Raw genomic sequence first — 13,948 nt, 5'->3', positions numbered from 1 at the left:
AAATATTTACTACAGGGACTTCCCTGGTGGTGCAGTGGTTAAGAATCCGCCTGCCAATGCAGGGGATATGGGTTCAAACCCTCGTCGGGGAAGATCCCACTTGTCGCGGAGCAACTAAACCTGTGCGCCACAAGTACTGAGCCTGCGTCTTGAGCCACAACTACTGAAGCCCGCACGCCTAGAGCCCGTGTTCCGCAACGAAGAGTAGCCCCCACTCGCGGCAACTAGAGAAAGCTCGCGCGCAGCAACAAAGACCCAACGCAGCCAAAAATAAAAATATATATATATAAAAATATTTACTACAGAAACTTAGCTCTAATGAGTGATTCAGGGGGTTATACCACCTCCTTGGCAATGACCAGATAATGAGCTTGATGATTAGGCCAGATTGACTATGAAAAGCAAATGCTTCAAGGAGTATTGCTGTAGTTTTCACTATAAAATATAAATTCATTTTCTGACTTGGAGATAGAACAACTAAGAATGTGATTAAGAGAATGCTCTTAAGGATAAAAGGCCAAAAATTTGGCCTGCGCTCTATGTTAGCAACAGGAAAATGTAGGGCAGGAAAAGAATTCTTCTCACAGAGCAGGAATGCTCTACAATATCTTCTTTACGACTTAAAAAATGGTGGGTAATCATGGTCTAATGAGAAAAAATACTGGGTTTTTTGTTGTTGTCATGGGCACAATCTATGAGCAATCCATTCTTTGATTTTATTAATTGTCACCCCTCCCCATGTGTTATCATTCTGATTAATAGACACAGATACTTTTTTTAAAATATATTTATTTATTTATTTTTGGCTACGTTGGGTCTTCGTTGCTGCGTGTGTAAATGGTGGGTAATCATGGTCTAATGAGAAAAAATACTGGGTTTTTTGTTGTTGTCATGGGCACAATCTATGAGCAATCCATTCTTTGATTTTATTAATTGTCACCCCTCCCCATGTGTTATCATTCTGATTAATAGACACAGATACTTTTTAAAAATATATTTATTTTTGGCTATGTTGGGTCTTCGTTGCTGCGTGTGGGCTTTCTCCAGTTGTGGCGAGTGGGGGCTACTCTTCATTGTGGTGCGCGGGCTTCTCATTGCGGTGGCTTTTCTTTGTTGCGGAGCACGGGCTCTAGGCTCACGGGCTTCAGTAGTTGTGGCACGCAGGCTCAGAAGTTAGTTGTGGCTCACGGGCTCTAGAGCGCAGGCTCAGTAGTCGTGATGCACAGTCTTAGTTGCTCCGTGGCATGTGGGATCTTCCCGGACCAGGGCTCGAACCTAAATCCCCTGCTTTGGGAGGTAGATTCTTAACCACTCCTCCACCAGAGAAGTCCCCTATACGGATTCTTTTAATTACCAGTGTACTTTAAAGCCTTTTTAAATTGAAGAATATGAAATTCCTAAACATGAATCTACCTAAATAGGAAAGTTTGTATTTTATTTCCTTTGATACTTTACTTAATTTTGGAGGCTATATACTACAAATTAGTGAATTGTTAAAAGTTATACATAAAATAGCCAAATATAAAATAATTATAAAATAGCCAAGCAAACTGAAAATAAGTGTAACTATTATTTATATAGAAATGTCTACATGACAAATTATATAATGCATGAGAAGTTCTTAAGACAGGGTCTAGCACATAGGAATTGCTTAATAAATGTTCGTTTTTACTGACAATATTGATGCCTTTAATTTGCTTCATTTTAAGTCCATGAAATACGTAATAAAGACTTAGTGCACTTCTACTAGATAAAAGTCCTCTTGCTAGGCTGTATGGGGGAACAGAAAATTGAAGGAAATATATATACCACAGAGAGAAACATCAGTTCTCCTAGGGATGGGGAGAAAGCAATTATATAAAAAAATAAATCACACGACAGAGAGTTAGTTACCCAAATGTTATGGAGATTCAGATAAATCAGGGGAAATTTCACAGCGGAAGAGGCATTTATCGTGGACCTTGAAGGATGGATGGGATTTCAAGTGGTAAATATGAGAGAGGGAGATGGAGGGGGTGGGGAGAGCACAGATGCAGAGAGAGGAGTGAGGGCAGGACCGGATTATCGGGTTTATCTGGAACACAGGATGGCAGCAGGAGAGTTGTTGGAGATCAGCCTGGAAAGGCTGGCTGGGGCCAGAGCATGGAGATCTCAGATTCTGAGAGGAGGGGAACCCTTAAAGTTGTTTGTACCTGAAAAAACATGACTAGAGGGGGACTTCCGTGGTGGCTAGTGGTTAGGATTCTGGGCTTTCACCGCCATGGCCCGGGTTCAGTCCCTGGTCTGGGAACTGAGTTCCTACAGGCTTCGCGGGTGCACAGCCAAAAACAAAAACAGAAAAACATGACTAGAGAAAGTTTTAGGAATCGTGATCTAGAGGCATTCTGCTTCTGCTCTATTGAAATAAAGAGGAAAACTCCTTTCATATAGGAAAATGGTTAGTTTCCATTTCACAGATGTGGTCGCTGGCTCACCTTAGGCCAGAACCAACCCTTGGTTTTCAGACTTGAGGTCCGGTGTTTGTTCCATTTCAGTTGTACTTTATAAGAGCTCATCACTGCCACTGTGCCTGTATGGACCTGCAGACAAGGTGTCCCCAGTGGCTGTTGGGTGGGCTTCCTGATGGAGTCTGAGAAATGGTTAGTAGAATCTGCATCACTCTGATGCTCTCCGAAGGCCCTGGCTGCCATCTTCCCAGGCCCTCCCCTCCCCCAGTCGTGCAACACACCTCAGTGTTCTGGATGGAGCGAGAAAAAAGCTGGAGAAATCGCCAGCCAAGATGGTCCGTCTTGGTATGAGCTGTGCCAGTTTAGGGGAGGAGGGACGCAGGTAAATCAAAACTGCTCCTCTTAACATCTTCAGTGTGTCCAATCCCCATTTTTTTTTGCTTCACTGACATGCTGGAGCTCCTCTGCTGGACTCCTGGACTTCCAAAAAGACATTCTTGTCCACGGGCAACTGTCAGAATTGGTGTTCTTTAGGGGGAAGATGGTAGAAAACTCCTATTCTTCCAGTTTGCTGACATCACCCCACAGGATCCCTTTTAAAGAATGAGAATACCCCTGGGAAGATCTATTTACCTTTGTTTATTCACACCTTGCAGAAAATTATCTTATTTATACTTTGTGTAAAATCTAAGCAACTGAGGGCATCTTCTTTAGAATCAAATTGATGGATGTCAATGATTGATATCATTCACATGTTGAATAAATTCAATCCTTTGAGGATTGGCTTAAACCAGGGTGACTATGAAGAAATGACCTTCTTACTGTCTCTGAAGGGAATTCTAAGAGTGGCGGTCCAAAGAACATTTTTGAAAACAGACAGCACTACTTGAGCAAGGTTTATGACCTCTTACAGAGCCTGCTTTGAAGGTCAGTCTGTTGGCTTTTCTCAAATTTAACAAATTTGTTTTCAAAACTGAGTTTTATTCTTTCTTGTAACAGAGGCTGTTAGAGCTCACCAATATCAAGTTGGCCATACAGCCAGACGGTACTTCCCAGGTCCCGTCGTCTAGGGGTGGTCACGTAACTAGTCTTGGTCAATGGAATGTGGCATTCCAAGTGATGTGTGGCATTTCCAGATGTGGTCCCTAATCCCTCCTTGGATTCTCTGTGTGTCCCTCTTGCCTTGTCTGTTGGCTGGATGCAGAGAATCTTCTGAGACTCCTGGGCTCTAGAGGATAGAAGGGCCACCAAATGAATGAGGCCTGAGTCCCTGAATGATTACATGGAGCAGAGCCTGCCCCCCACCAACACATTAGACTGTGACTTTTTTGGTTAAACCAGTTGGATTGGGCTATTTCATGTCATGGCTGTGAGCCCCTCCTGACCAATATAAATGATTCCTCTTAGATTCTGATGAAGTTGCTAAGACTTTAGAGGTGACACCTATCCCATGTCTGAACCCCAAATCGCTAGAGCATTGGACACAGCTGTTGCTTTTGGATTTATTTAACATTAGTGCTGTGCTCTCTGGGGCCCCAGGCCAACCACTCCTCTTGATTTAGTTTCTGATTCACTGTCTATCAGCGTCAATCAGTCCAACCACCTTTGCAGGAGATTTCTCGAGGACAGCTAGCTGTGTTGCTGATGAGAAGCTTAGACTGTCCAGGGTTCCCTGCTGTACAGTTTGTCTTCAACTGTTCTGTCAACAGGCTTTAGAGCTTCACCACCCCCTTCAAGGTCCCAGAATCTTTCCCACATTTTCTTGAATGTGTGCTTTGAGATTGCGAACGGTTAGCACCCAGTAAAGCCTGACCCACAGTGCCAGAACTTTTGATAACATAACCAGCCCAGAGTTCCCAGAAAATGAGAAATCTATTTTAACATCAGCCTCAAGTTCGCTTTTCGTGTCGTCAGGGAGAGAGACGCACACATTCATTCTATTTGGCTTGTAGAATGAGTCAGAGTGCAAACCAGTAATTTGACACAAGTGACCAAATTCTCATGTACTGGGCTCCAAACTCCTCAATAGACGTAGTAAATGAATGAATTTCTCTGGCTGCTCAGACTTGCCAAATGTATATTTTTATGGACTTAGCTACGTAGATTTATGGGCTTAGGAATAACTAAGGTGGACAGAGGTCTGAATATTGTCTGCACATCTCCTGGAGGGGCTCTGAAGCAAGGACCGGGTCTGCTAGAGCAGCGGCCCCCAACCTTTTTGGCACCAGGGACCGGTTTCATGGAAGACAAGTTTTCCATGGATTGTGGGGCTGGGGGTGATGGTTCAGGTGATGATGCGAGCGGACGGGGGGCGATGGGGAGCAGCAGATGAAGCTCTGCTGGCTCGCCTGCCGCCCACCTCCTGCTGTGCGGCCCGCTTCCTAACAGGCCACAGACCGGTGCTTGTTCGCTGCCTGGGGGCTGGGGACCCCTGCGCTAGATAACCCCTAGTGGAAGTGTGGGCTGGGATTCTGGGAGCTAGCGGCTGACAGCTGTGGTGAACAAAAATGTTTCATAATATTTTACTTCCAACAAAAGCGTTAAAGTGTTAAAAGTATAAAAGTAAGAGTAGCCCATGGGCATGTATTTTGGGTGAAAAGAAACGACACAGAACCACTAGTTTAAATAGCCCTATTTTGAGATTCTTCATTCAAACATTTTTGTACATGCATGAATTTGAAGCACTTGTCTCTTTTTCAGAGCCACATTCCTTTTACGTGAGACATCAAATAACAGTTGACATGGTCAGCCAAGAGAAGTTATTATTCAATTTCCTCAAGTGACAGCCCCACACCTAATAATGCATGCAACTGGGAATAAAATTAAGTGTTCTGAGTAAAAACATGTTAAGAGACCTCCAAAGGAAAAGATGTTATGGCTCGGATATTCACAAATGTAGGCAAAACCATGTGCCTGAGGATTAAATCAATGCTAGGAGGAACATAATTGCATAGAAAAAAGTTCCATAAGCTATTTAGCATGATATTAAGTAAAGCTGATCATTGCTGCTTTTTTTTTTTTAGAGATTTTTTTGACGTGGACCATTTTAAAGTCTTCATTGAATTTGTTACAATATTGTTTCTGTTTTCTGTTTTGGTTTTATGGCCATGAGGCATGTAGGATCTTAGCTCCCCGACCAGGGATCGAACCCGCACCCCCTGCATTGGAAGGCGAAGTCTCAACCACTGGACCACCAGGGAAGTCCCTGATCAGCTTCTTTTACTACAAATGTTTATCGTGCATCTACAATATGTCGGGCACTGTTCTTAGTCATTTGGATGCATCAGCAAACGGTTCCAAGTCCGTGATACATATTCAAATAGTGGACAGACAAAATATGATCTATTTCTAGAAGAAAATCAGGAGGTGACTGATTATGCTTGATATAAAATAAAGCAAGTAAAGTATAGGGGGAGATGCAGGTGCTGCTATCTTACATAGTATGGTCAGGGAAGCCCTCTCTGAGGAGGTGATATTTGATGGGAAGGATTGAGCCAAGTGGAGATATGAAGGAAGAGGGTAAAGATGAGACGGTGGAATGATCAGCATACAGATGTTATTTATAGTCATGGACTCGGGTGAGAATGGTGAGAGTATCCAGACAGACAGGTGAGGAGGGCACTCCCAGTCACTCATCATGTAGAGTCTGCAAAGAGGAAGAGCTGGCAATGGACACCAAGAAGAAGCAACAAGCCAGGGACCTTCCTGGTGGTCCAGCAGTTAAGACTCCATGCTTCCCATGCAGGGGGCCTGGGTTTGATCCCTGGTCAGGGAACTAGATCCCACAAGCCACAACTAAAGATCCCGCATGCCACAACTAAGACCCGGTGCAGCCAAAAAAATTAATAAATATTAAAAAAAAAAAAAAAAAGAAGAAGAAGAAGCAATGAGCCAGATGGGAGGAAAACCGGGAGGGAGATGTCCCTGAAGCCAAGTGAAGAAAGTGTATTAGAAAGGAGGCTAGAGCAAGTGGTAGTCTACACAGAAATAAGAATCAGACTTAAATCCCCACCTCCCCTAACATGCCAAAACAGGTTCCACTTGACCTACACGTGGAGAGCAACACTTAAGAACTTTTTGAAGGAAACAGAGACAAATATTTTTATGACCTCAGTCAATGGAAGTATGTCTCTAAAAAGACATAAATAGCACATACCACAGGAGGAAAGAAGAAGATGTTTTATATTTCTGGTCATTAAAAAACAGTATTAAAAAGTAAAAAGACAGAGTGCAAACTGGGAGGAAATATTTGCAGCACATATAATAACCAGAAGCTTCTTAACAATTCAGAATAGAAAAAGAACTCCTACAAATTAGTAAGACAAAGACATATAATGCAATAAAAAAATGCGCAGATGACATAAATAGGCATTTATCATTAAAGGAAGCTTGAACGGGCAATAAACATACGAAAAGATCTTCAACCTCATTAGTAATTTGGAAAAATGCAAATTTTAATCTGCAAAAGATATCATTTTACACCCACCAGATTGGCATAAATTTTAAGATATGACAATACCAAGTATTGGCAAGGATATAGAGGTTGGGAAATATTATTCACCACTGGTAGGAGTATAAATTGGTAAACAACTTTGGGGCAATTTTGGTTTTATCTTATCAATCTGAAAATGCACATACCCTATGGCCCAGTAGTCTCCCTCTAGAGAAACTCTTGCCCATGTGCATCAGGGAGCCTGAACAAGAATAAGAATGAGCATAGAAGCACTGTTCATAATTTTTAAAATTGAAATAATTAATGTCATTAACAAGAGAAGAGATCAATAAATTGTGATATAGTCATTGCAGTAGCCAGCCTCCAAGATGGCCACAAATGTCAACTCCCAGCATTCACATGCTTTGAGCTGTCCCTTCCCACACTGAATAGAGCTGAACTGTGGAACCAATAGAATATTTTAGAAATAATGGTGTGTGACTTCCAAAGCTAGGTGATAAAAGTCATTGTGACTTCTGCCTTGCTCTCCTGGATCTCCCTCTTTGGAAGAAGCCAGCTACCATGTTGCATGGATACTCAAGCAGCCCTGTGGTGATAACATCATGGCAAGGAACTGAGGCTCCTTCCAACAACCAGCACCAACTCTCAGTCTCCTGAGAGTGAGCCTCACTCAGTGAGGCTCATGAGTGAGCCATCTTGCAAGCAAAGTCTCCAGCCACAGTCAAGCTTTAAGACGACTGCATACTTAGCCAATATCTTGACTGCAGTCTCATGGGAGATACGGAGCTAGAACAACTAGGCTAAGTCTCTCCTAAATTCCTGACCAACAGAAACTGTTTATTGTTGTTTCACACTCTTGGATTTGGGACTAATTTGTCACGCAGCAGTAGATAACTAATACAGGCATGTAACAGATACTGCATAGCAGTATAAGTAAGCTGGGGTTACAAGCAGCATCATGAATAAATCTCATAAAAATAATGTGGAGAGAGAAAAAAGCAAGTTCCAAAGACATATGCCGTAAGTTTCTGTTGATGTAAAGTTCATAAAACCAAAAATACATACATTGCTAGAGAGATACACATATATAATGAAGCCATGCAGGATGGCAAGGGAATCATAGGCACAAAATTCAGGAGGATGGTTACGTCCAGGAGACAAGCAATCAGAGAAAGACACACGAGAGTTTCTAGTGGAAGTGCTCTACTTTTTAAGCGACCAATAGGTACATTCATGTTTTATATTAATCTTTATATCTTTTTTAATGTATAAAAAAGTCACCATTTTTTTTTAAAAGGTGGGAATAATTGACTCTCATCAAAACTACTGAGAGTCAATTATGCTGAGGACAAAGGACTGACCGTTGGGTCTTTTTAAAAAATATTTATTTATTTATTTGCTTGCACCGGGTCTTAGTTGAGGCAGGCAGGCTCCTTAGCTGCAGCTCATGGGCTCCTTAGTTGTGGCAGGCGGGCTCCTTAGTTGATGCACGTGCGCTCCTCAGTCGTGGCATGCGAACTCTTAGTTGTGGCATGCATGTGGGACCTAGTTCCCTAACCAGGGGTCGAACCCGGGCCGCCTGCATTGGGAGCACGGAGTCTTATCCACTGCACCACCAGGGAAGTCCCTGACTGTTGGGTCTTGCCAGGCAGAGGCCATCAATGACCCTAATGAGCGTGATTTCAGTGAATCATGTGTCAAAAGTCTACCTGGAATGGGTTGCAAAGAGAATGGAAGATGAGGAAATGGACACAGCAGGTACCAGCTGAGATTTTTTGTAAAGGGGAACAGAAAAATTGTGTGGAAGCAGGAGAATAAAAGGATATCTATTTGGGGGCAGGATGTTTTTAAAGGATCTAATAAGAAGTGGAAAATTGTTGTTTCAAGAGAAAGTAAGAACGGTGTCTATTCTTGAATATTTGGGAGATAATGAGATACAGTTCAAAAGTGAAGGAGTTGGCCTTAGATGAGAGTACAAGAACGGTATATTGATATTATTCACAGGATACTGGTGGTACCAAGGCTGGGTGGGCAGCAGCCTTCATACTGCTGCTGAGAATAGAATACACAGACTTACATGGTCTGAATTAAGGTCAGATTATTGGTGATGGGGAAGACATCAAACCATCCCTGGTATCTTAGGACAGGGATAAAGACAAAACTATGAAGCAGATACATTGTTTCCAGGATCCATCTTTTGATTATTCCTTTGTCCCTATGGTCCTCTCTCCTTTCCTTTCTTTTCAGATTCTCTTCCCAGTCACAAACTTTCACAATCTCATCTCAGTTAATGAAATCACATATAAGAAGTAGCAAATTCACATGGCTCCCTTTGGGGGAGCTTTGGCACTTTAATTCAATTCCATAGTTAAATTTGAACATAGTTGAAGTGGAATTTCATAGTTCCAGTTTTTTTGCTTTTTGTGTTTTTTTTTTGGTACACAGGCCTCTCACTGTTGTGGCCTCTCCCGTTGTGGAGCACAGGCTCCAGACACGCAGGCTCAGCGGCCATGGCTCCCGGGCCCAGCCGCTCCACAGCATGCGGGATCTTCGCGGATTGGGGCATGAACCCGTGTCCCCTGCATCGACAGGCGGACTCTCAACCACTGTGCCACCAGGGAAGCCCCAGTTTTGAATCTCTAGGTCTCTCCTCCTCCTAACATTGTGTGACTCCATGAATTTGAAGTCCTTAGAACAAGTTAGTGGACACTGTCTCAACCCAATTCAAATCAATCTGGAAGGTAAGTATTAATATTATACTTCAAATGATAACGTGTGAGACCCAGTTATGAGGGAGCCACCCTTCTTTTATTGTATAGGTGTAGTTATATGTGTCCACTGTGTGTGTCCTGTGGTCATGATATTATACAGTTGGACCAATGTTAGGGCTGGAGCCAACCATCTCTATACTCAGGAACCACACCTGAGAATGGAAGGTAGGGGTGGAAGGCGAATCCTTTCATGATGTCAAATACCCGGGAGAAAGGTAAATCTTCCAGGCCAGAAACTAGAATGGGGAGGGAGGCTGTAAGTGATGAAAAGAGACCTTTTCTTTTGGGTTAAATTACAAAGAGGTCAAGGTGTCCAGGAGGAACCTGGTGGTGGGAAATCAGCTGGGACCACCTAAAGAGACAAGCCAGGAGCACTCTCCTTTTGGGACCCCATGTGCAAAGGGAATAGAACCTAAGCCTTGAGGACAAAAGGAAAGCTGTGGTGGCCTTAGAGATTATTTCTAACGCAGACTGTATTTACATTCCTCGTATTCCCTGTTCATCTTCACTAGCATCCAGTGAAATCTTTCTGGGTCTAGCCTGTCTCAGCAATAATGGTATCTAACTTTACTGAGTACATACTGTGTGCCAGAGACTGTATAAAGTCACCTGACAATGTGACTCCATGGGTTAGGGAACACTCAAGGGACAGAATTAAAGCCCCTATAGACTAGCCACACCAATGCACCAGATTCTAATTCTAGGACTAAACTTCAGAGGCACGGGTGCTTCCTTACACAGGGGATGTGAGATCCAAATAGCAGAGGATACGCTCCTGAGAGTTGAGAGAAACTGATGAAGTCAGAACTCGGAAAAGCTGTGATGGGAAAAGGCGGTGCAAGAAGATGTATTCAAAGGGAGACAATGAGAAACGGTGCTGAAAACAACGGTTCCAGGGAACAAAGTGTAGAGAGAGGATGTTCAGGGCAGGAGTGCGCCGTATACATAGTGGAGCAAGCATTATCCTCCTAACAGCACTGGGTGTTTGAAATTATACATTGGTTGCCTGCATCTTTTATTTGTAATATCTAATCTGCGGTACTAAAATCTAGTTTGGCAGTAAGTAGCTTCTGTTTTGTCAAGAACCGCTACCTTAAGCAAACCATTCTACATTCACCCAACCAGTTTTGGGGGCACTAGAAACATTTTGCTGGTTTTAAGGTATTTTAAAAGGATTGTTTTATTCTAGTTCTTGTAATTGGATCTTTTATCTCTGCTGCTTCAAATTCATCTGACTAGAATCCGTTCCAGTGTCCTAAAATGAAACGAGGTCAGTCCAGGTGAAATTTTTGTTCTAAACATTTCAAAGTTTCTATTCTTGTTCCATCGGTTGGGGTTTGAAGTGTGGGGACCTGTGGGCTTTTTTTTTTTTTCTTTTTTTTCATGTCATAGGTCAGAAACTGCAGCATTTTTCTACCTCTGAGGCAGACAGAAGAAAGAAAAATGTGACACACGTTTGGACCCAGCTGCCTCCACTGAGGGGCAGGGTTGTTTCTTGGCCCCAAAGTGTATCTGGTCATGTTCCTTCAAAGTGTCCTCTGGTCATGACTTTCTGAAATGGACATGAGATAACCATGGACCAGGGTGAGAGTAGTGATGAAGATCACAGAGCAGAGAGAAGCATGGGAGCAGAATTCCTAGCAAGAAACTGAACTGGCCACACTGGCTATAGCTGGCTTGCAGCAGGGCGAAAGCACTCCTATGTGAATTCAGGTTAATTGCTGCTAAAATTATACCAGATTTCTTTTTACTCTTTATTGTCATAAGAAAAAAATCTGGGAAATTCTGCAGTTAATTGCTTGATGAACAAAAATACAGCCTGTCAAAAAGGAAGTCTTTAGCATTCGTCCTCAGTAAGTCCTGTGACAGTGAGTTTTCTCCACCAGCAGACTCAGGCCTGCCCAGTTTCTGAGCCAACATCTATGAGTGTAGGAGTACATCAGTCTATCTTTCCTCACTTCCAACACCATCACTACCAGGCCAGGTCAAGACTCTGGTATACTGTTAAAGGCCTGGTATTTCCCGTATGGAGTAGAGGCCCTGTTATAGGCTAAATTGTGTCCCCTTCAAAATTCATGTGTTGAAGGTCTAAACTCCAGTAGCTCAGAATATGACTGGATTTAGAGATAGGGCTTTTAAAAAGGTAATTAAGATTAAACAAGGTCGGGGAAAGCAGGGAGGGACAAATTAGGAGTTTGGGATTAACATATACACACTACTATATTTAAAATAGATAACCAACAAGGACCTTTGTATAGCACAAAGAACTGTACTCAACATTTTGTGATAACCTATAAAGGAAAAGGAAAAGAATCTGAAAAAGAATAAATATATATACACACACATATATATATATCTCTGAATCACTTTGCTGTATACCTGAAACTAACACAACATTGTAAATCAACTATACTTCAATTAAAAATTAAGATTAGGATTTCCCTGGTGGCGCAGTGGTTAAGAATCCGCCTGCCAGTGCAGGGGACATGGGTTTGATCCCCAGTCCGGGAAGATCCCACATGCCATGGGTCAACTAAGCCAGTGAGCCACAACTACTGAAGCCCATGCACCGCAACAAGAGAAGCCACTGCAATGAGAAGCCTGCACACTGCAACGAAGAGTAGCCCCCGCTTGCCACAACTAGAGAAAGCTTACACGCAGCAAAGAAGACCAAATGCAGCAATAAATAAATACAGATTAAACAAGGTCATTAAGGTGGGCCCTGATCCTAACAAGATTAGTGTCCTTATAAGAAGAGGAGGTTAGGACACAGACATACACAGGAAAAAGACCACGTGAAGACACAGGGAGAAGGCAATCTTTACAAGCCAGGAGAGAGGTCAGAAGGAACCAACCCTGCTGACACCTTGACCTTAGATTTCCAGTCTCCAGAACTGTGAGCACACAAGTTCCTGTTGTGTTATGCCACCCAGTCTGTGGCACTTTGTTATAGCGGTCCTAACAAAGTAATACAAGCCCCAAACGTTCATTCCACCAAGTAATATCTGTTTTCTTGTCCTCATTCAACAAGCCAACATCAGTGGCCTTCTGCGAGGATCACACTGTCCTGAACCCACCACTTAAACTAGGGGTTGGCAAACATTTTCTGTAGAGGGTCAGATAATAAAAAGTTTAGGCTTTGAATGTGAAGAAGCAAAAGAGAATATTATGTAGCTGCTTATATAACCATTTAAAATGTAACCACTTATACCTGTACACCTACGTTCATAGCAGCGTTACTCGCGAAAAGGTGAAAACAACCCAAGTGGCCATGGATGGATGAACAGATAAGCAAAATGTGGTCTATACACACAATGGAATAACCTTCAGCTTTAAAAAGGAAGGAAATTCTGACACACGCTACAATATGCATGAACCTGGAGGACGTTACGCTGAGTGAGGTAAGCCAGACACAAAGGGATGAATATTGTGTGATTCCACTTATATGAGGTACTTAGATTAGGCAAATTCGTAGAGACAGAAAGTAGAATAGTGGTTGCCGGGGGCTGGAGCGGGGAGGGGGGATGGGAAGTGATTGTTTAATGGGTACAAAGTTTCTACTGGGGATGATGAAAAAGTTCTAGAAATGCTTAGTGGTGATTGTTGCCCAACACTGAGAATGTACTTAATGCCACTGAATTGTACACTTAAAATAGTTAAAATGGCAAATTTTATGCTATGTATAGTTTATCACCAAAACAAAACAGCTATCCCACCCCTCAAAATGCAACCATGGGGAAGTGGGAGTGGGGGCAGGTGGGTAGGAGGAGAAGCAGATTGGCCCATAGGCTGTAATGCGCCTACTCCTACCCTACACTGTTTGGTTAGGGCTCCGCCTCTATCTCTGTTCCCTGAGCGACAAGCATGAGACCTGCTCTAAAGAGACAGATCACCTGGAACCATCAACATCTGTCATTAAGTATTATGACCACTGTCTGGAATGACCTCTTACTTTGCCCCTTCTAGATTGTGCCCTTTGGATAAGAAATCAAGCCCAAATTTATCATGTTCCTTCAGACATTCCTGGCTACTCACTTCTGGGGGTAACCCTACACCTGGAAGGCCCCCCGATACCAGGAGCTCGGGGTCCTCTTTCTCCATCAGCCTGTGCTGCTGACATCTCTGCGTGCCTTGGCGCCTAATCCACCGAGGCTATGGATGGAGATGGTTGAAGGATACAAACAAGTTAAAGAACACGATTCTGCTTAATTGTAACAGGACCTGAAATAAGAAATAGCTGAGTTTGCTGCCTACTATAGCAGAGCTATGCTGGTTAG

At 42.9% G+C, this 13,948-nt stretch overlaps 1 long non-coding RNA gene across 1 annotated transcript in view; it reads right to left on the bottom strand.

Moving 5' to 3' along the window:
- Positions 1-1,252: 1,252 nt before the first annotated feature.
- The window catches only part of LOC112396348 (uncharacterized), a 40,018-nt gene continuing 27,322 nt past the window's right edge, over positions 1,253-13,948 (bottom strand). The window contains exon 4 of the long non-coding RNA XR_003002545.1: positions 1,253-3,675. This is a non-coding gene — a long non-coding RNA (uncharacterized LOC112396348). The remainder of the gene's footprint in view (positions 3,676-13,948) is intronic.

Source organism: Neophocaena asiaeorientalis, unplaced genomic scaffold (genome assembly GCF_003031525.2).
Source record: "Neophocaena asiaeorientalis asiaeorientalis breed wild unplaced genomic scaffold, Neophocaena_asiaeorientalis_V1.1 scaffold9, whole genome shotgun sequence".
NCBI classification, from domain to species: Eukaryota; Metazoa; Chordata; class Mammalia; order Artiodactyla; family Phocoenidae; genus Neophocaena; species Neophocaena asiaeorientalis.
Note: the sequence above shows the minus strand (reverse complement) of the source record. Positions and strands in the feature narration are given on the sequence as shown.